Source organism: Argentina anserina, chromosome 4 (assembly GCF_933775445.1).
Source record: "Argentina anserina chromosome 4, drPotAnse1.1, whole genome shotgun sequence".
NCBI lineage: Eukaryota > Viridiplantae > Streptophyta > Magnoliopsida > Rosales > Rosaceae > Argentina > Argentina anserina.
This window is the reverse complement of record NC_065875.1, coordinates 8,097,321-8,119,161: the sequence shown is the minus strand read 5'-3', so window position 1 is coordinate 8,119,161 and position 21,841 is coordinate 8,097,321. Positions and strand designations below refer to the sequence as shown.

At 41.8% G+C, this 21,841-nt stretch overlaps 1 non-coding gene across 1 annotated transcript; it reads right to left on the bottom strand.

Moving 5' to 3' along the window:
* Positions 1-19,638: 19,638 nt before the first annotated feature.
* LOC126793020 (small nucleolar RNA R71) lies at positions 19,639-19,745 on the bottom strand. Its single transcript, XR_007672006.1, has one exon. It is a non-coding gene; the product is annotated as a small nucleolar RNA R71 (small nucleolar RNA).
* Positions 19,746-21,841: the final 2,096 nt, after the last annotated feature.

Below are 21,841 nucleotides of genomic sequence, written 5' to 3'. Positions count from 1 at the left end.
GCACAGTGACAAAAGCCAGGATCTCCCCATGGAATTTACATGTAGACGGCTCTAGTTGCGCCAAGTCCAGTGGAGCTGGAATTATCTTGACTGAACCAGGGGGACTATAACTGCAATATGCATTGAAGTTTAACTTCGTCGCATCCAACAACGCGGCGGAGTATGAGGCACTGATAGCCGGATTTCAATTGGCGCTCAGCACTAGCGAAACAAGTGTCAACATTTTTAGCGATTCACAGTTTTTGGTAAATCAAGTCAATGGATCATTCACTACTAAGGATGAGTATATGTTTCAGCGTTACTCAAGCGGTTCGAGTTCTTCCACATCACCCAGATCCCACGCGCAAAAAATGCTAGGGTTGATTCACTGGCAAGGTTGACCACGGTTTGGGGTGCTTAGTAACCCTTCCATCTCTAAATCCTTGAGGGAGATATGCCAAGTAGAGTAGCAGCAGAGCTCATGGATGGATGAGATCGACTGGACTAGGGGGACTATAACTGCAATACGCATTGAAGTTTAACTTTGTCGCATCCAACAATGCGGCGGAGTATGAGGCACTGATAGCCGGATTTCAATTGGCACTCAGCACTGGCGCAACAAGTGTCAACATTTTTAGCGATTCACAGTTTGTCGTAAATCAAGTGAATGGATCATTCACTACTAAGGATGAGTAGTTGGCGCAAATCTGACATATGTTTCAGCGTTACTCAAGCGGTTCGAGTTCTTCAACATCACCCAGATCCCACGCGCAAAAAACGCCAGGGTTGATTCATCGGCAAGGTTGGCCACGGTGCAACCGCATCAGTGTCACAATTGGGGTGCTTAGTAACCCTTCCATCTCTAAATCCTTGAGGGAGATATGCCAAGTAGAGTAGCAACAGAGCTCATGGATGGATGAGATCGTAACTTTCAAGCGGGATGACACCTTGTCAGGGGATAAAGACGCAGCTAGACTGATAAAGAAACGCACAGTAAGGTATCACTAGCAAAATGGTGCATTGTTCGGACAAGGTCTTTTGAATGCAAGCTTGAGATACGTGACAACAGAATAGGACAAAAAAAATTTGCTAGAAATCCACGGTGGGGACTGCGATAACCACTACGACAGTCGTGCACTAACTGACAAAACACTATGGATAGGATACTACTGGACTAGACTAGCAGCTAATGCGCTAAAGCTGGCACGATCTTGCCACAAGTGTCAGATACATGCACCCATCCCGCGCCAGCCTGCATAACCGTTGTCATATATACTCAGCCCATGGATCAGCTGCCTATAGGGCATGGATTTGATTGGCCCACTTCTAAAAGGCAAGTGTCAGTTCAAGTGCGTCATAGTGTGCATTGACTATCACTCCAAGTGGATCAAAGCTGTGACCTTGTCCGCAATAGCAACATAGAAAGTCCAGCACTTCTTACAACGGAACATCTTCTACCGCCATAGTACGCCGGAATTCATCATTATGGACAATAGCACGTAATTCAACAATGAAATGTTAATCACACGGTGCAGAGGAAATGGGACATAGCTCAAGTTTGCCTCAGTGGCACATCCAAAAACCAATGTCCAAGTCGAAACCGCTAACAAACTGATCAAGAGATTACTGAAGACGAATGGGCTTTGACCCGAGAAGCTTGATTAAGCATTGTGGGCAATCAAAACTACGCCAACAGAGGCAACTGGCAAGACCCCCTTCTGTCTTATGTATGGCACAGAGACGGTGTTACCCGTCGAGGTTTCACACCCGACGCAGCGCATTGCCCTCTTCGACCCCGAGACGAATGCAGACAGCATGCTACTGGACAAGGACCTCCTAGAAGAGAAGCGCATTGCGGCACATCGCTACAACATCTGAAACATGCAACGTATCTCGCATTTCTACAACTCTCGCATGAAGAGCAAGACACTCCAACTGGGAGATTGGGTCTTTAAGAAGGTCCAGACAAACTTAACAGGACTGCTCACAGGGTGGGAAGGCCCATACAAAGTTGTGGGGATCACTACGCCGAACACTTATCGCCTGGAAGACAAGTATGGAGAAAGGCTGGCTCACCCCTAGAACATGGGACAGCTTAAGTTTTCACACCCCGAGACCATTTCCGGTCCCGAAAGGCAGGAGTAATCGCCATAGTCCTAAATTAGTACCAATCGATACGGGATCATACGCATCGACATCGCCAACTCACGACTACAAGGCTATGGGGATAAGTAAATAATAGTAAATTTGAGTTAAAACAAAGAAAGCTCAATTTATTGAATAAATACGAATAAGTGGAAAGTATCAAATAAAATGAAAGTTCAAGTATGACATGAGAAAAGTGCGTCATCATAATAAATACGGGCCAAAGGAAACAACTGCACAACTGAAATGAAAAGTAACAAGGTACGCGTCATGCAATTGTTAAAGTAGAAACGGAGATCGGGTAAATCTAAAGTCACACCGCAAGCTGACTCCTCGGTATCGAAGGTGAACTATGAGCGATGCAACGCCACTAGCACCTAGTCCAAGTCCTCACAAACTGGTTGCCAGGTACCTGAAAAGTAGGGTGAGCACTCGTCCTCGCTAACCCGATGCAGGTGAGACGACCCAACCGTAGTTAGGTTTGAAAACCTATATATATACATATATATAAATATAACAATATATATATGGACCATTAGCGTAAAAACACATAACGAAAATCAAATCATGACTATAACAAGTCTCGTAAGGTTTAGGGCAAGTCAAGTAAACTCATGTTCATATACGACTTGGCTCAAAATATCAAATGCGTCGATAGGGTATATCCAACCCGACCGGCTCTAAGGTTCGCCTTCGGGTGAACCAAGAGCCAATAATGTACTACGGTGCCAAACATCAGGACATGGTTATCACCGTATTAATAAGTCACACGGTGGCAGACAACAGGACAACACAATCACCGTGATGGTGCCCGGACATCAGGATGTGGGATTCACCATATAACAATAAAACATGCGGTGCCAGACATCAGTACACGGAATCACCGACTTATAATCATGCATGAAATAAAAGGGTTAGTCTCGAGATAATACGACCAAAGTAAAGCGGAAATGAATACAAGCATGCGATAAAGACATACAACATATACATTTTATATATAAAAAACTACTAACCCGGAAGGTACCGGCTCACCCTACCTGATATAGCATTGTCGAAGTCTGTGCTCCAAGTCACGCTTCTCGTGCTCCGCGTAGAATCGCGTCCCGCAATCAAGTCTCATAGCTAAACAAATAACGAAAAAGGATAAGTAAGGGTCATGACGTTTTAGTCGATTTAGTAATTGATCGTCAATTTGACTAGTTTGACTACCCGAGTCGAGGTCTCGGGATGATCGGTTGACTTTTATAAAGGTGAGTGTGAATTTATTTTATAGATATTCGTATCTTAAATTTAAGACGCGAATAATTCATAATTGGAAATCTTAAATTTATTCTTCCGGCATTTAAATCTCTCACGCTTAAGAATTCCTCAATTTTCGATCCGGGCAGAAATCGAGTTTAAGATTTAACCGTAAAGCTAAAATTACGTTTTAGCAAAAGGTTATTAATTTTCCTTAATCCGATTTAAATCGAGAAACTTAAAGGTAAAAAGATTGAAATGAGATTTAAGTAAAAACTAAATTAATTACTGTTTGGTAAAACAGTAAGTTTTCAACTTATTTACTACTAGGGGCAAGACCGTAATTATTGAAAGTCAATAGGGGTAAAAAGGTCATTTCACTCCACAGTAAAACAGTAAAATGGTAAGCTCTATACGGTAAAAACCAGGGTTTTACCCGGCCAAAACTTCAACTCTGATCAACTCAAAACCAACATGCAAATATATCAAACGAATTGAAATGACGTTACGAACACAACAACACCAAAATCAAAGGAATCAGAGTTCGATTGATACCTCAATGAAGCACCAAAAAGAGATCTCGTTGGCTCTGTGCTCCGCCACTCATATTCCAAACTATTGGGACTTCCTCCTCACTCCCAAACATTTCTACTACGGGTTTGAGTTCCACCACCTCCCCAGAGATCCAAACAAAGTTATGGTAATGAAGGTTAACGATCGCCAGAGTAGGGCTAGGATATAATAGATCGAAGGAAATAATGAGTAGGAAAGAGGATGGAGGCGATGCGTCGGGAGAAGGCTACAGCTGCTGGCCCTGTTTTAACAGATGAGAAAGAGCAAAGAAAGCACGGGGAGGAAGAAGAAGAAAAGTGAGAAGAGAGGAAAAAGAAAAAGGAAGAGGGAGAGAGATGATTGTATGTGGGAGAGTGTAGGGTGGGCACTCTCTCCCTTTAAAGAAATCAACAGCCCAGATTGCATGAAAGAGATTAAGGGCCAAGATTTAAAAATGCAAGAAATGTAATTTATGAAAGTATAATTTAAAAACCGTTAACTTCGTAAATGCGTAGAAAAATAACCGAGCGTCGGAAAAATATTCCGCGAATACTCCTGCACTCGTGATGATGCGTAGTTCGACACAAAAATAATATATTTAAAATTTGACATCTCGGAAAAATATCGGTTAGCGTGACAATTATGCCGGAAAGATAAAAAAAAATTCAGGAGCTCACACAAGTAATGCTATGACGTTTTCACAATGTTTAAAGTGAAGGATTGTCCAACATGATGATATTTGTCCCTTCTTTTATGGAGTATGGCGACATAAGGTGGATGTTTTGCTCTGCTAAGTCTTGAGGATGACCTTTGTGATTCCTTTTTCCCTGAAAAATGATATTCATGTCGAGCCTAAGCCTACCATTTTCTAAAGATCCGCATGATTCTTAAAATGAGTAGCTCTTGATCTATGGAGTTTGTTTCATGAGTAAGCATATGGTTTGGGTTCATTTGTGCATATGATTGGTATCTTTCATGAGTGTTTTCGATTCCACTATGTGTTTATAACTCTTGTGTGTGAAAAGCTTTTAAGCATATGTCATATACTTGAGAGAGAAAATTCAGAGTACATATCCTTGTGAGTTGACTTTGAACTTGTTTTCAACATGTCGAGCTTAATATCACCTCAGTTTCTGCCATGTCTTACTTGTTAAACGAAATCTCATGTTTATTAACCATTGAATTCATCTTATCTATTTCGATTGAGTGTTATTCTGGATGCTATGAGTTTGAAGATCTCTGAGAACAAATGTTAAAGGCATTAGAATGTTTCTTGTGTAGTTGAGTCGTTATTGTTAGTTATTTTTTATTTTTGTTTTATGTTTTGATTTCCCTTTTTAATGTTTGCTAAGGGATCAGCAAAGTCTAAGTGTGAGGTTGTTGATATGAGCACAAAGTGTTACGTTCTTAATGAATATATACCCTATTCTTATACTTTGTTACTTCTTATTTAGTTGTTTTAGGTTCATATTTGTCATTTGTGTGTTTTAGTAGAGCTATGCGAATTTGAAGTTTTGATGATGAAATTGGGCTAAGTGTGAGAAATCCCTATTGAGGTAGGATTCCTTACTCGACTAGGACTCTACTTTCATATTTTCATTCTTTCTTATTCCTTAATCGTCGATTTCTTTTCAGGAAAGACAAATCCTATTTGGACAAGGAGTAGTGATGCCGTGATGCATTCGTAGTGAGACAAGGAAGTCATGTCCAAGTTGGATGAGGAGAGGAGAGGCCGGCCTAGCTATTTCCTAGTTGAAGAATGAGAGATGTTGTGCATCCCCTATGTGTTTCCCTATTGGATTTGGTTTCCCACATCAAGTTGGATTTGAAGTACACAAATCAAAGTCCATATCAAAGAAGATTTTAGCTTCCCAATCCTATTCTATCTCCTATATAAGACGGCAAGGCTTTATTGACTCCTATAAATAGAGGCACGGCCTCCCCATTTAATCATCATCAACCTTGCACACAAGCATAAGCCATAGCTCTGCCGAATCAGTCCCTCATCCACCAAGAAATCCTAAAACCGAAATTCATCCTTTTTCCATCCTTTGGATTCGAAGCAAGTAGCCTAGGATCTTCGTTTGCTTGGAATAAACCCCATAGGAATATTTCAAAGTGTAACTCTATGATCTTCATGTCTTATTTCGGTTTTCTATGTTCTTGTTCTTGGATGATTTCTGTTTTTGTTTTGTTAAAGTTTAATTCAATCTTATCTATGAGATAGTTGTGACTTTTGAATTGTGTAATGATATGATGTTTTCGATTTCTATTCAATGATTTTAGGTTTTATGCCGTGATTTTATGTTCATGTTCTTGATTAATTTTCGGAGTATTCTTATATTGCATGTGTGATTAAGAAAAGTAGTTGATGTTGCATATGTTAATCATTCAAAGTTAAAAACGATTTTGATACAAGTAGTTGATTAGTTGTTTTGTTCTTTGTTCTCCCACTTATTATGATCTTAAGTTCGACATTGGATAGGTGCTTAAACATGTTGATTTCTCTATGTGATACGTGATGAATTAGTATGTTAGATTTGGTTGCAAGACAAGTAGTTCAGCCGAATGTATCCATGTATTAGGAACCAAGTAGGAACTTGATGCATGATCGAACTTAAGTTGAACTATGATACCTACGGCATGAACATGATTGAGAATAGATTTCGATGGCTTTGTTTCTATGTGATTTGTTTGGTGATTGTTTCTGTGTTGGTTGGTTGATCACACGTATATATTAGTTTAGGTTTTATTTTTTGTTTTTATCTTTGATACCAAAACTCATATGTCAAATCCTTTTATATCTTTATGAATTCGTTGTTAAATGTTTGTGATTTTATGCCCTGGTTGAATTCCCGGTTTGTGAACGATACCCTCTTATTTTATACTACTAACGATGCTTACAGGGTTAAATATTGATTTGGAGTAATCGAACTAATCAGTCAACATATTAAGTTAAGTGACCTAAGACTCTCACTTGTGTATGACTTCAACGAGGTTTATCTATCAAGCACGTCGAGACAACGTGTACTATATCTTGTTGCATTAGGATAAGTTTATTGTTGCCTCTTGGGGTGTAATATGGAACTTGTTGCTACCGCTTGGGCGTGAGCTTTGTAATTGCCGGAATGTATCGGGCTTTGATTGTTGGTGGAATAGATCCACGCTTTGATTAGTTTAACATGTCTAGTACACATGTGAGTGGTGTGCGTAGGCTAAGTAGTCTCGCACGATGACGCTTTGGTTTAATGTGTCTCTTAGAGGTGGCAAACGGGCTGGGCTAGGCCGGCCCAATCCATTTTATGCGGGCCGAACCGTGCTTGTGCCGTGCTCGGCCCAGCCCATTTATTTATCGTGTCAGGCTCGGGCTAGCCTATTTGCTTAAACATCAAGCTCGGCTCGGCCCATGTCTCATCCCTATGTCGGGTCAGGCCCTGGCCCGTACCAAGCCAAGAAGCGGGCCGACCCGGCCCAATAGCATTAAGACACAATTACAATAAAAAAATATTATGTAATTAGAATATTTGTTTTATATAGCTATTTAGAATAGTAAAATAAATAAAATACTACAACATGTTATATAATTCTATTTTTAAAACGTTATGTATGTCAAACAAATGTCGTTTTCTTCACTACTTTGATAATATTTGTGAAATATTGTAGTTAAAATAATGAAATAATCAAGACATTTTAGTTTAAATTTTATAATATTCAAGTCTAATAATGATAATTCTTTTAATTTTATATAAATAATATAAAAATTATGTGTTTAACGGGCCGGCCCATTAATTATCGTGGTCGGGTCGTGCCGAGCTCAAAACGGGCTCGGGCCGGGCCCATGGGTTGAAATATCTCAGCCCGGCCCGTCGCATTACAACAACGGGCTCGTGCCGGGCCACGAACGGGCTCGGGCTTTTCGGCCCATTTGCCACCTCTAGTGGCTCTTGAGGGCAAGTGCGGCCTTTGAGGGTGATGTGCGTAGGATGGCTTTGCCTGTGAAGGCTGATGCGAACTCTGAGCGCGATGCGCGTAGGCCGGCTTAGGCCTCTGAGGGCAGATGCTACCTCTAAGCGTGATGCGCGTAAGTTAGCTTTGGCCTATGAAGACAAATGCTACCTCTGAGCGCGATGCGGGTAGGTCGGCTTACGCCTGTGAAGGCAGATGCGACCTATGAGCGCGATGCGTGTAAGTCGACTTTGCATATGAAGGCTGATGTGACATCTAAGTGCGATGCGCGTAGGCCAGCTTAGACCTCTGAAGGCATATGCGACTTTTGAGCGTGATACGCGTAAGTCAGCTTTGGCCTATGAAGGCTAATGCGACCTCTGAGCGTGATGCACATAGGCGGCTTAGACCTTTGAAGGCAGATGTGACCTTTGAGCGCGATGCGACCTCTGACACATCTCAAGTGCGGAGTGTGGGGGTCAGGTTGTTGTTGAGAGCTTTATCTGGCGAGAGCGAGTGTTCATCTAAGTGTCGTTGTGGCCTTTGAGCGCGATGCACGTAGGACGGCTTCGGGCCACTGGCACAGAGGGAGAATACGGCCGTTGAGTACAATGTGCGTAGGACTGCTTTGAACCACTGACACAAAGGGCAAATGCGGCCTTTGAGCGCAATGCACATAGGACAACTTGGGGCCACTGACAGAGAGGGCGAATGTGGCCTATGCATGCAATGCGTGTAGGACGGTTTTGGACCACTAACACAAAGGGCAATGCGCGTAGGACAGCTTTGGGCCACTGACACTGAGGGCAATGCGGCCTATGAGCGCAACACTCGTAGGATGGCTTTGGGTCACTCCGCGCCTCAACTGCCTCGCCGCTCTTAAAGCTTGCATCTTTGATACGAGTTTGTGCATGGATCAGCACCAAAGCTTGTGATTCTATTGCTTTCCATGTAATTTTGGTATGATTTGGATCTGGAGGACGTCGGTTTGGTTGGGTTTTTAGGTTTTGGGTGAAGAACAACTTGTTTTCTAGGCGAAAATTTTGATTTTGGGTCTGTCTGATCCTTGAAAATGGCTTGTCCAGCGAGTTTGGATGTTTGTCTGGGTGGTTGGGGTTGTTTGGATTTGGATTTTGTTTGTGATTTTTCCTGAACTGGGTTGTTGTTCATCATGTACTTCATGTTCTTCGTTCTAACTGTTACGGGCTTGTTCGTTGTGAAGTGACTTGTGAGGCTAGATTTGACTAACCTTCTAACTTTTAGGTCTAGGTTATTCGTGATGCGCTTTGGTGATCTATTCCGGCGTGATGCCCAATGTAGTTGTAATAACTGATAGTGATTCTGCATCTGCAGAAGGAGATTGATCTTCCTCATCGTCATCTAGAACCTGGAAGAGTGACCTCGAAGTGCGCTATCGAGATTTGGTGTGGCGCAGTAGAGGAAACCGTAGCATGTTTCGTATCAACAAATGTGCCGCAGTGTTTGAAGAAGTTCTTGCTACTGGGACAGTAGCAGCGAATCGCTTAAGTATGATAGAGTCTCGCCATGAAGTTGTGGATAACAGCAAAATGAGTGAGGTGTGTTTTCGAGAACTGAATGCAGATGAGTTTATGGCGAGCGCATCCGGGGCTTCAATGTCGAGTTAGCTAAGTCCGGTGTTTGAACGGTGCAGGCTTGATGGGAATGTTGATAAGTCCAAGTAGATGAGGCTGTGAAGGCGACGTTGACTGTAGTGGTGGAAACGATTGTGGAATAGAAGATTCATGCCTCGGTGAAGGTTACGCCTCTTACAGATGACAAGTACGACACGATGTTGCCGGATGGATGTCCTCTTGTCAGTCCCTCCATATTGCAATTGAGCATGGTGTTTCCCCTTCATCCGCGGTTGAAGTACATCGTTGCGGAGCTTGGCCTCACATTTGGTCAAGTCGGCTATAACATGTTGAGGGTAATTCTGGGCCTCTGCTCGCTCTTCCATCTCTCGGAATGCTGGTTCCCCACCATTGTGGAAATACTCCACTTCTATAAGGTGAAGTATAATCAACGAAAGAAATAATGGTGGGGCTGCGCGATTTACCTGGTGGGGTTCAATTTTTAACTAACTGGCCCAATATGGAGACGAAGTGGCGCAAGAACAGCTTTCTTGTGGAGAGCGGGTGGGAATCTGACCGCGTTAAAGGGAGGAAATATCTACAGGAGAAGCGCATTCCGGGCAGTTTTAAGGCCATTAACTGCAAGTTACGTGATTGTTGTAAATCGTATTGTGTTGACTGTGGTTCTTGAATGCTAATCCTTTTTTTCTTTGTTGCCCTAGTGACTTGGTCATTGGCGCTGTTGAATAGGGAGGTTCATCGCATAAACCGAGTGACGCACCTGTGGCGGTATGCAGGTCTTGCGGCAATCATTTATCTCAAATTGCTGAGCAACCCTTATCTCATGTTCGAACAAGGGTCATTGTGCCGTCATCGTAAGTAGTTAGCCAATATGATTGTGTTCTAGCTTGTTTTCCTGTAATTTCAACCAAGTGTTTATATTTGTGGATGTCTGTGCACCTACTACGTTGAAAGTGAACGCAAATTTTGCGGCGTCGTACTGTGGTAGTTATGCCAAGTTTCTTGGTCCCAAGGAGGGTGATCCGAAGGCTACTATGGAGAACACAATGTTCAAGTTGATGGTTGTCCAGAAGGAGGTTGGGACGAAGCGGGTCAATCTGACGACGCAGTCACTGGATGATGTCGCCAGCGATGTCGTGATTGACGTGCCGCCGCCCACCACCGTTGATGTTCGTAACAAATAGGGTGGACCCCGCTGTGATGCATCCGAGCAGGTGGTCAGCTTGATCCGCAGGAACCTGCTTTAGTCGCGGTTGATTCGAAGGGTAAGAAGGCGAGGAATGGCCTGTAAAAAGGTCTGAAGGTCCAGGAGAAGGTTGTGGGGTCGGGTTCCGAGGGAGTTGTCACTGCAGGAGAACTCCTCAAGAGGCAGAAAACTGTTCACGCTACGCCCAGTACTTTCACGGAGTCCGTTGTGTACGAGGACCTCTCTATGCTTGATCGTAGTCCTCTTGCTAGGCTGTCCAAGGAGGATCTGGATGCGCTAGTCTGGATAGGTCAGCATGGCTTTATTGGGAATTTGCGGCGGCCTGAGGGGAGGGCATGGGCGCGGAGTATCCATTGAGTAAGGTGTTGACGAGGGCGGGGCGACTAGTCCTCGACTTGTGCGACCCGGAGGGGAGGTGTGTGCAGGAGGAGAAACGGCATGTCGAGGTGATTGTAGATAGGGACGAGTTAGCCGCAAGGAACTTGGACCTGGAGAAGGATTTGTTGGACACCAAGGGGAAGCTGGAGAATGTTGTGACGTTGATGGAGGATCTGTATTAGAAGACCAAGAAGAGGAAGCTACGGAGGCATCATCCCAGTAACTGGTTGCGGATATGATGCAGCGAGGAAGGCTTTGGCGGTGGCGGAGAAGGAGAAGGATCTTCTATAGAAGAGGGCTGAGAACATAGAGCGCGAAAAGGAAGGCGTAGCGGAGGAGGCCGTAGTGAAGGAGGTAGAGGCGTTTAAGACCTCTGTGGAGATGATAGTGTATCTTGACAGCTACTATGAGACGGTCATTACTGAGATGTTTGGGAAGCTCGCAGCACTGGGTTGGCCATTGTGGAAGACTATGTGATGCGGGCTACGGAGCAAGGGCGAATTGGCGAGCTCATGCCGCATCAGATGGTGCCACCATTCTTACAGGTTCCTGTTTTGCAGAAAGGGGGATCGTGAAAAGAAACTGGTAAGGCATATTCTGATTCTTCTTCTATTAGTTTGTCTTGTGATAATGACATGTCTGACTCTAATCCTGAGACACCTTCTCCTACTTCGCAGCCTGTGAGAATGCATCGACGTCGCAAACGGCACCGGGTGACACGCCGGATCTGAATGCAATGCGTGCTGATAATCAAGCTTGATCAATGCGGCGAGGGGTCAGATTGGATTGCGGAGGAGGAGGAGAAGGCGGGCGTCTCAGACGAGAGCACATCGAGTTGGGATGGCAGAGGTGGGAGTGATGAAGACAATGCCTTGCGTAACCATGAAATGACATTTTTTCCAATTCAAAACCAAGTTAGTTTCTTCACAACGTTTAAGCACAAGTTCAACATTCTCTAAACATGCATCAAACTTTTCACCATAAATAGAAAAATCATCCATGAAAACTTCAATCTTAGAACTAATATACTCAGAGAAAATGTGATATATACAACGTTGAAACGTACTTGGACGTTGCATAAACCCAAAGCCATGCGACGATAAGCAAACGTACCAAAAGGGCATGTGAATGTAGTCTTTTCTTGATCTTCCTCCGCAACACTAATTTGATTGTATCCACTATATCCATCAAGAAAACAATAGAAAGAATGACCAACTAACCTCTCAAGCATTTGATCTATGAATGGCAATGGCATATTGTCCTTCTTTGTTGTAGCATTGAGCTTCCTATAGTCGATACACACACGGTGACATGTCACTGTCCTTTGAGGTACTAACTCGCTATCCTTATTCTTCACCACCAGGATTCCTGACTTATTTGGCACAACTTGAATGAGAGAGATCCACCTACTATCCGAGATAGGGTAGATTACGCCACAATCATGCAACTTGGTGATCTCGTCCTTGACAACTTGCATCATTGGTGGATGAAGACGTCTCTGACCTTCCTTGGTCGGTTTGGCACCATCTTCAAGTAAAATTCGGTGCACACACATGGTAGGGTTGATTCCCTTGATGTCGGCTAGGGTCCATCCTATGACCGTCTTGTGTGTCTTCAACACCTCAATCAATCTCTCCTCTTGTTCCTCGTTGAGTGCAGATGAAATTATCACTGGCAATGTATCCTCATCTCCCAAAAACACATACTTCAAGTGGTATGGAAGAACCTTAAGATCAAGCTTTAGGCCTTGCACCACAGAAGGAAGATTCTTGTTAGTGGTTAAGAGAATTGGACGAGGAGAAACATAACTTACCTCACGTGCAACCTCAAGAGAGGTCACGTTCTCTAGAAGAATGGATGGCACGGCATCATTAGCTTCCAACTCAGAAACGTTGGAACCATTACTTGTAAATCCGACCCCTTGTGCAATAGTGAGTGCCAACTCATCATGTGCTGAGGTATCTAGATAGTTATCTGCAAGGGAGTCAAGAATGTCAACTGAAAAACAATCACTCAATTCCGAAAGGGGATACCACATGGCTTCAAAGATGTTGAAGCTAATCACTTCACTGTCGAACTCAAAGGTGAGTGATCCACTAAACACATCAATTTTCGTTCGTGCAGTCCTCATGAAGGGACGACCCAACAAGATAGGGACCTTCATGTCATCTGTTTTAGTTGGTTCTATGTCAATGACATAGAAGTCTGCAGGGAAAATTAAGATCGAAAACTGCACAAGAACATCTTCAACATAGCCCAAAGGGACTTTGTTGGAACAATCTGCCAATCAAATCACAACATTATCTCATTTCAAATCACCTAGACCTAGGTCCTCATAAATATAATAAGGCATTGCATTGATCGATGCACCTAAGTCTAGCATTATCTTTTCAAATGTCATGTTTCCGATTGTACAAGTAATAGACAAAATTCCCTAAATCCTTAAGCTTTGGTGGTAGCTTCCTTTAGAGCACGGCATAAACCATCTCACTCATTGTGACAACCTCCTTCTCTCGAGTCATCCTTTGGAAGGCATGGCCTTCTTGTTTTGCTACAATGGAGCATCCAAGATCCTCCCACTTCTTATCATCATGGCCTTGACATTAGGATTTGGCTCAGTTTGGCTCGGCAACTTACCTCCTTCATGAATCTTGCCCAGAAAGTCGATCACTTATCTCATCTGCTTCTTAAGCTCAGTTATGTCCTTAGAATGAGCTTGTAGACCTATAACTAAAGCTTGAGTGGCAGAGTTTAAATTTTGTTGCCCTTGAGAAAGGGACTTCAAAAGTTCATCATAGTTAGGTGCAGATGCATTATTCGAACCATGAACATTAGAGTTTAAGGGAACAGTACCTTGAGGTACCTGAGGCCTCACAAACAAACCTGAAGGACGAGGTCCTTGACCTTGAGCATTTTTGTTCCAACAACAGTTGGGATGATCTCTAAGTCCAGGATTGTATGTCTTCGAGTAAGGATCATATCTAGGCCTTTGTTGCCCCATGAAGTTCAACTCCCTATCGACTCCATCACCGAGATGTATATCATTCAGTAGTTCTCTGAGATCCAATTTTGGACCCATGCACCAGGGTAATAAGAGAGCGTGTCTCTTACTCAGCTGGACTTAATGTTGGGTGTTAAACAAATCTTCAAGTGTTAATAAAAGCCGCACTCGACCTCATGCAAACCCGAGAGCTAGCATGAAGGGTTAAGGCTAATATTAACAAAAGAGACTTTACCTATTCCGTTCAATTTACAACCTACAACAATCATTCACTCAAGCACCAAAACAACAACCTAAGATATATTTACTATATGTACAACGAAACAAGATCAGAATATATAAATGTACAATATGAACAATGAATTCGAATTAGTTAGGGATCCATCTCTAACTAGGAGTCAATAAAGCCTTGCCATCCCATATAGGAGATAGAATTAGATTGGGAAGCTCAAATCTTCTTTGATATGGACTTTGATTCGTGTACTCTAAATCCAACTTGATGTAGGAAACTAAATCCAATCAGGAAACACATAGGGGATGCACGGCATCTCTCCTTCTTCAACTAGGAAATAGCTAGGCCGGCATCTCCTCTCCTCATCCAACTCGGACATGACTTCCTTGTCTCACTAGGAATGCATCACGGCATCACTACTCCTTGTCCAAATAGGATTTGTCTTTCCTGAAAAGAAATCGACGATTAAGAAATATGAAAGAATGAAAATAGGAAAGTAGAGTCCTAGTCGAGTAAGGATTCCTAGCTCAATAAGGATTTCTAACACTTAGCCCAATTTCATCATCAAAACTTCCAAATTCGGCATAGCTCTACTAAAACACACAAATGACAATATGAACGACCTAAAACAACTAAATAAGAAGTAACAAAGCATAAGAATATGACATATATTCATTAAGAACGTCACACTTTGTGCTCCTATCATTGACATCACTTTTTCTTGCACTTGGCCGAGCGCACATTTATGCATCATGCGCATCTCATCTGCTTACTATATTATGCTTACACAAACATGTGCATTCTTGAGCCCAAATTCCTAGATCACATCCGGGACCATACATATACATGCACATCATCATGTGTCAAACACACATCGCGTACATACATGCTAATGGTAACCATACATGCTTATGTTACCCAAGACAATGAACATACTTCGTGCATATATGCTGGTAACTTTGTTTTGCAGGCTCGAGAGTCCCTTCTTACTTAAGGAGTTCAGGGACTGGTAGGGGTATGTCACCGCCCGGACACTTATGCTCGGTGACATGTTGATTGATAACTTCCCAAGCAAGAAGTGCCTCTTACTTAGGGACTGCGGGGGGAACATGTTGGCACCTCTACTATCATAGAGCTAGTATGCCATACCACCAAGTGTACTCTCTAGGTAGCTTTACAAGTCACTATAAGCCTCAATTGTGATATTCATAGCGTACCTCGTCGTACAAGCTTTCCAACGATAGTCAGAAGTCGCCAAGACACTATCGGAAAGTCACTTTTCCGGCCTCATCAAGATGGCTCCATAGCAAGCCTAGAAGACCTTTGTCACACATTCAAGAACATGTAAAAGAGAGGGGTTCCTTACCTATAAAAGGGACCCTCATCCTATTTAAAAATGATCCCTTCAACCATTCTACTTGTATAACATAAGGCTATTTGCCCATACATAGAAGATTCAAGTAGATGTAGCCTACTCCAAAAGAGAGAAGCGAACCATTATACTTCATGTATTAAGTTAACACTAACATATTCCTAAACACTCACAAATAGCTAACTACGTGTATTAGCCACACTGATAATCACTATGTTAACATAGGGTGTGACAAATGGTATTGAAAATGGTATTAAAACCCCTTTGAGCTAGGAGATGTTCCCCATAAGCCATGTCATCCACACTATTTCAGTATTTCTGGTGCTGGCAAGAATTTAATTCCACCAAAAGAAACAAGAAATCTATTTCCCAAAGAGGAATGCAATGTATGTGAACACATACGTAGCAGTAGCACCATCCCCAACCCCATCACTATAATAGTTTATGTTCCCAAATCATTATAATCTGAAATCCCAAATTATACATAAGAAATGAGGTCGTTGTCACCCCCAAAAAGGAAACTCGGCGACAATTCCAAGAGTTCTTTGTGATCAGTTCGATTATTCGACATCAATATTAACCATGTAAGCATCATTAGTAGTATAAAGCAAGAGGGTATCGTTCACAAACCGGGGATCCACCAGGGTAAAGAATCACAAACATTTAACAGTGAATTCACAAAATGATATACAAGGGTTTCGAGATATAGGTTTGGATCGGTTTCCAAATAGAAATAAATCATAAACAAATATATACATGTGATCAACCAACTAACACATAAGCAATCACCAATCAAATCACATAAGAACAAAGCCATCGAAATCTATTCTCAATCATGTTCATGTCGTAGGTATCATAGTTCAACTTAAGTTTGATCATGCATCAAGTTCCTACTTGGTTCCTAATACTTGGATATATTCGGCTCAACTACTTGTCTTGCAACGAAATCTAACATACTAATTTATCATGCAATTATGTATCACATAGAGAGATCAACATGTTTAAGCACCTATCCAATGTCGAATTTAAGATCATAATCGGTGGGAGATGATAGGAGCACAAAGTGTGACGTTCTTAATGTATATATGCCATATTCTTACGCTTTGTTACTTCTTATTTAGTTGTTTTAGGTTCATAATTGTCATTTGTATGTTCTAAGTAGAGCTATACCGAAATTGAATGACTTAATAATGAAAATTGTGCTAAGTGTTGGAAATCCTTATTGAGCTAGGATTCCTTACTCGACTAGGACTCTACTTTCCTATTTTCATTATTTCCTACTTCCTTAATCGTTGATTTATTTTCAGGAAAGACAAATCATACTTGGAAAGGAAGTAGTGATGACGTGATGCATTCCTAGTGAGACAAGGAAATCATATCCGAGTTGAAGAAGGAGAAGAAGAGGCCGGCCTAGCTATTCCTCGTTGGACAAGGAGAGATGCCGTGCAGCCCATATGTGTCTCCCTATTGGATTTGGTTTCCTACATCAAGTTGGATTTGGAGTACATGAATCACAATCCATAACAAAGAAGATTTCAGCTTCCCAATTGGATTCTATCTCCTAAAAGGGATGGCAAAGAGGGCTTTGTGACTCCTATATATAGAGGCACGGCCTCCCCATTTAATCATCATCAACCTTGCACACAAGCACAAGCCATAGCTCTATCGAATCAGTCCCTCATCCACCAAGAAATCCTAAAACCGAAATTCATCCTTTTTCCATCCTTTGGATTCGAAGCAAGTAGCCTAGGATCTTCGTTTGCTTGGAATAAACCCCGTAAGATTACTTCAAAGTGTAACTCTATGATCTTCATGTTTTATTTCAGTTTTCTATGTTCTTGTTCTTGGATGATTTCTGTTTTTGGTTTTGTTAAAGTTTAATTCAATCTTGTCTATGAGATAGTTGTGACTTTCAAATTGTGTAACGATATGAAGATTTCGATTTCTATTCAATGATTTCTGTTTTGATGCCCTAAGTTCATGTTCTTGTTCTTGATTAAATTTCGGTGTGTTCTTATATTGCATGTTTGATTAAGACAAGTAGTTGATGTTGCATATGTTAATCATTCAAAGCTAGTAACGATTATGATTCAAGTAGTGGATTAATTGTTCTTTGTTTTTCCACCGAATTTGATTATAAGTTCGGCATTGGATAGGTACTTGAAACATGTTGATTTCTCTATGTGATATGTAATTGCATGATGAATTGGTGTGTTAGATTTCGTAGCAAGACAAGTAGTTGAGCTCGAATGTATCCATGTATTAGGAACCAAGTAGGAACTTGATGCATGATCGAACTTAGTTTGAACCTTGATACTTACGGCATGAACATGATTGAGAATAGAATCGGTTTTGTTCTTACATGATTTGTTTGGTGATTGCTTGTGTGTTGGTTGGTTGATCACATGTATATATTAGTTTAGGTTTTATGTTCTGTTTTTATCTTGCAATCTGATCCTATATATCAAACTCTTTTATATCTTTATGAATTCGTGTTAGGTGTTGTGATCCTAAGCCCTGGCTGGATCCCCGGTTTGCGAACGATGCCCTCTTGCTTTATACTACTAATGATGCTTACAGAGTTAAATATTGATGTCGAGTAATCAAGCGACTATCAAATGGCGCCGTTGCCGGGGATCCATAGAAATGGATCCCGAACTTTTAATGTCGAATTCATTGTTTATATTGTATATTTGTATATTCTTATCTTGTTTCATTGTACATATAGTAAATATATCTTAGGTTGTTATTTTGGTGCTTGAGTGAATGATTGTTGTAGGTTGTAAATTGAACGGAATAGGTAAAGTCCCTTTTGTAAATATTAGCCTTAACCCTTCATGCTAGCTCTCAGGTTTGCATGAGGTCGAGGACGGCTTTTATTAACACTTAGAGATTTGTCTAATACATAAGGTTGAGTCCAGCTGAGTAAGGGGCACGCTCTCTTATTACTCTGGTGCATGGGACCAAAATTGGATCTCAGAGAACTATTGACTTACATATATCTCGGTGATGGAGTCGATAGGGAGTTCGCTCTCTGTAATTCAACAAATGAGTCCTACCATGTTCACTATCTCTAATTGAGCTACACGGCCTTCTGAAACAAAGACTTCATCTTGTGTCTAGGCATCCATACTTAGGCCGCACGTCCACCTTGGTTTACAACTTAGAATCAATCGATCGTTCAATCATTGAAACGGCAAAAAGAACTTGTGAATTGTATGAACTTTTGTAAACGTAAAGAACTAACTCTTTATAAACTTGACAACATAGTTGCCGTGCCTCATCCATAAGTGTGCGTGTATATGACTAAGGAAAGGCACGATTTTTATGTCTTCATTGTGTATTCTTCAATGCTAACTCTTTAACTTTCGTGTCACAGGAACTATGCATGTCTGAAATATCTAAGAGAACACAAGAGCTCAAGGATCGAATTCAAGCACTTAGATATTTAAACAACTCTTTCACGAGTGGACCCTTAGATTTCGAAGCATCTCCAAGCAATTCAATGTTAAACTCTTCACCTAGATCAGAAGAAGAGGAGGATTTTTCCTTCCCCTTCGTCTTCAATTCAGAGTTAGACACAATTGCGAACCGTGATATAATTCTTGTTGGTGCTCCAATGGCACTCAAGAATGCGTTCATCCCCACCACCCCTGAAACACCTTCATGCATTGCTTTCACTCCACCTGATGAAGCTAACTTCTCCATTCCAGTTCAGTTACTTGGCAGCTGTCTAAGTACTCTTGTTCCTCAATGGAAGACCCTAATGTTCACCTTAGTGGGTTCTTGGACATTTACAAGCTCCAATCGATTCATCATCTTTCTCAAGAAGGCTTGAGGTTACTTTTGTTTCCATTTACCCTTAAGGACGACGCTAAGCGTTGGTTGTAATCTTCGCCTGCGGAAATCATCACCGCATGGGACGAAATGACTAGGAGGTTCTTGAAGCAATTCTTCTTGGCTCAACTCATGAAAAGACTTAGGAGGGATATTCAGAACTTCACGCAAAAGGATGGTGATTCACTCTATGAGGCATGGGAGTAATTTCATGAACTACAAAGGAAGTGCCCTCACCATGGTATTTCGTTGGATGACTTGGTGCAATTCTTCTATGATTGACTCGACACCACCAATAAGAGCATGGTGGATTCGGCATGTGGCTGCACATTCATGAAAAAGACCGGTCAAGAAGCTTACACCTTGATTGATGACTTGGCTGACAACAATCGCCAATTTAGTTCCCAGGAGAAGAGAGGAAGCAAGAGCCGTGAGGTGTATGATGTTGATGCAAGAAATCAGATGGCTACTTTAGAAAGGAAGCTTGACGTTTTAGTCAAGGCATTCCATGGTTCGAGCATCAACACTCAAGCATGTGGAATTTGTATTTTCAAAGATCACAGGACGGAGAATTGTCCAAATGGTGTAATGACTGAAGAAGAGTTGAACTTCATAGGGCAACAAAGACCTAGGTACGATCCTTACTCGAACACATACAATCCTGGACTTAGAGATCATCCAAATTTTTGTTGGAACAACAATGCTCAACTGTCCAATGCTCAAGGTCAAGGACCTCGTCCTTCAGGTTTATTGTGAGGCCTCAGGTACCTCAAGGTTATGTTCCCTTTAACTCTAATGTTCATGGTTCGAATAATGTATTTGCACCTAACTATGATGAACTTTTGAAGTCCCTTGCTCAAGGGCAACAAAATTTAAACTCTGCTACTCAAGCTTTAGTTACAGGTCAACAAGCTCATTCTAAGGACATAAACGAGCTTAAAAAGCAGATAGGACAAGTGATCGACTTCATTGGCAAGATCCATGAAGGAGGAAAGTTGTTGAGCTAAACTGAGCCAAATCCTAACGTGAAAGCCATGATTACAAGAAGTGGAAGGATCTTGGATGCTCTATTGCAGCAAAACAAGAAGGCCGTGCCTTCTAAAGGACAAGAGGCCGAGAGTTTCAATGTCAATGACTTAGAGAAGGAGTTGTCTCCTCTAAGGCGCATGATGTCGTGCCTCTATCCCATGGAGGTCATGCCGAGCATGACAAAGTTAAGGATCTTAACTCTAGTGGTTTGGTTTCAACTAATGATCTTCCTCGTGTTCCCTTCCCTAGTAGATTTGCAAAGCAAAAGAAGGATGACTCTGATCAAGCAATGCTCGACATCTTCAAAAAGGTGGAAGTGAACATGCCTCTTATTGAATGCATACAACAGAATCCTAGATATGCTAAGTTTTTGAAAGAATTGTGCACCAATAAGAGGATGACTCGAGAGAAGGAGGTTGTCACAATGAGTGAGACGGTCTCTACCGTGCTCCAAAGAAAACTACCACCAAAGCTTAAGGATCTAGGGAGTTTCTCTATCCCTTGTACAATTGGAAACATGACATTTGAAATGATAATGCTAGACTTAGGTGCATCGATCAATATAATGCCTTATTATATTTAAGAGGATCTAGGTCTAGGTGATTTCAAACGTGATAATGTTGTGATTCGATTGGTTGATTGTTCCAACAAAGTCCCTTTGGGATATGTTGAAGATGTTCTTGTGCAGGTTTCGAGCTTAATTTTCCATGCAGACTTCTATGTCATTGACATGGAGCCAACTGAGGCGGATGACAAGAAGGTTCCTATCTTGTTGGGTCGTCCCTTCATGAGGACCGCACAAACGAAAATTGATGTGTTTAGTGGATCACTCACATATGAGTTCGATGGTGAAGTGATTAGCTTCAACAGCTTTGAAGCCGATATCCCCTTTTCGGAATTAAGTGATTGTTTTTCAATTGACATTCTTGATTCCCTTGTAGATAACTATCTAGATACTTTGGCACATGACGAGTTGGCACTCACCATTGCTCAAGAAGCCGGATTTACAAGTGATGGTTCTAATAATTTGGAGTTAGAAGCTAATGATGTCGTGTCATCCTTTGTTCTAGAGAACGTGACCTCTCTTGAGGTTGCACGTGAGGTAAGCTATGTCTCTCCTAGTCCAATTCTCTTAACTACTAACAAGAATCTTCTTTCTGTGGTGCAAGCTCTAAAGCTTGACCTTAAGGTTCTTCCGGACCACTTGAAGTATGTGTTTTTGGGAGATGAGGATACATTGCCAATGATCATTTCATCTGCACTCAATGAGGAACAAGAGGAGAGATTGATTGAAGTGTTGAAGAGACACAAG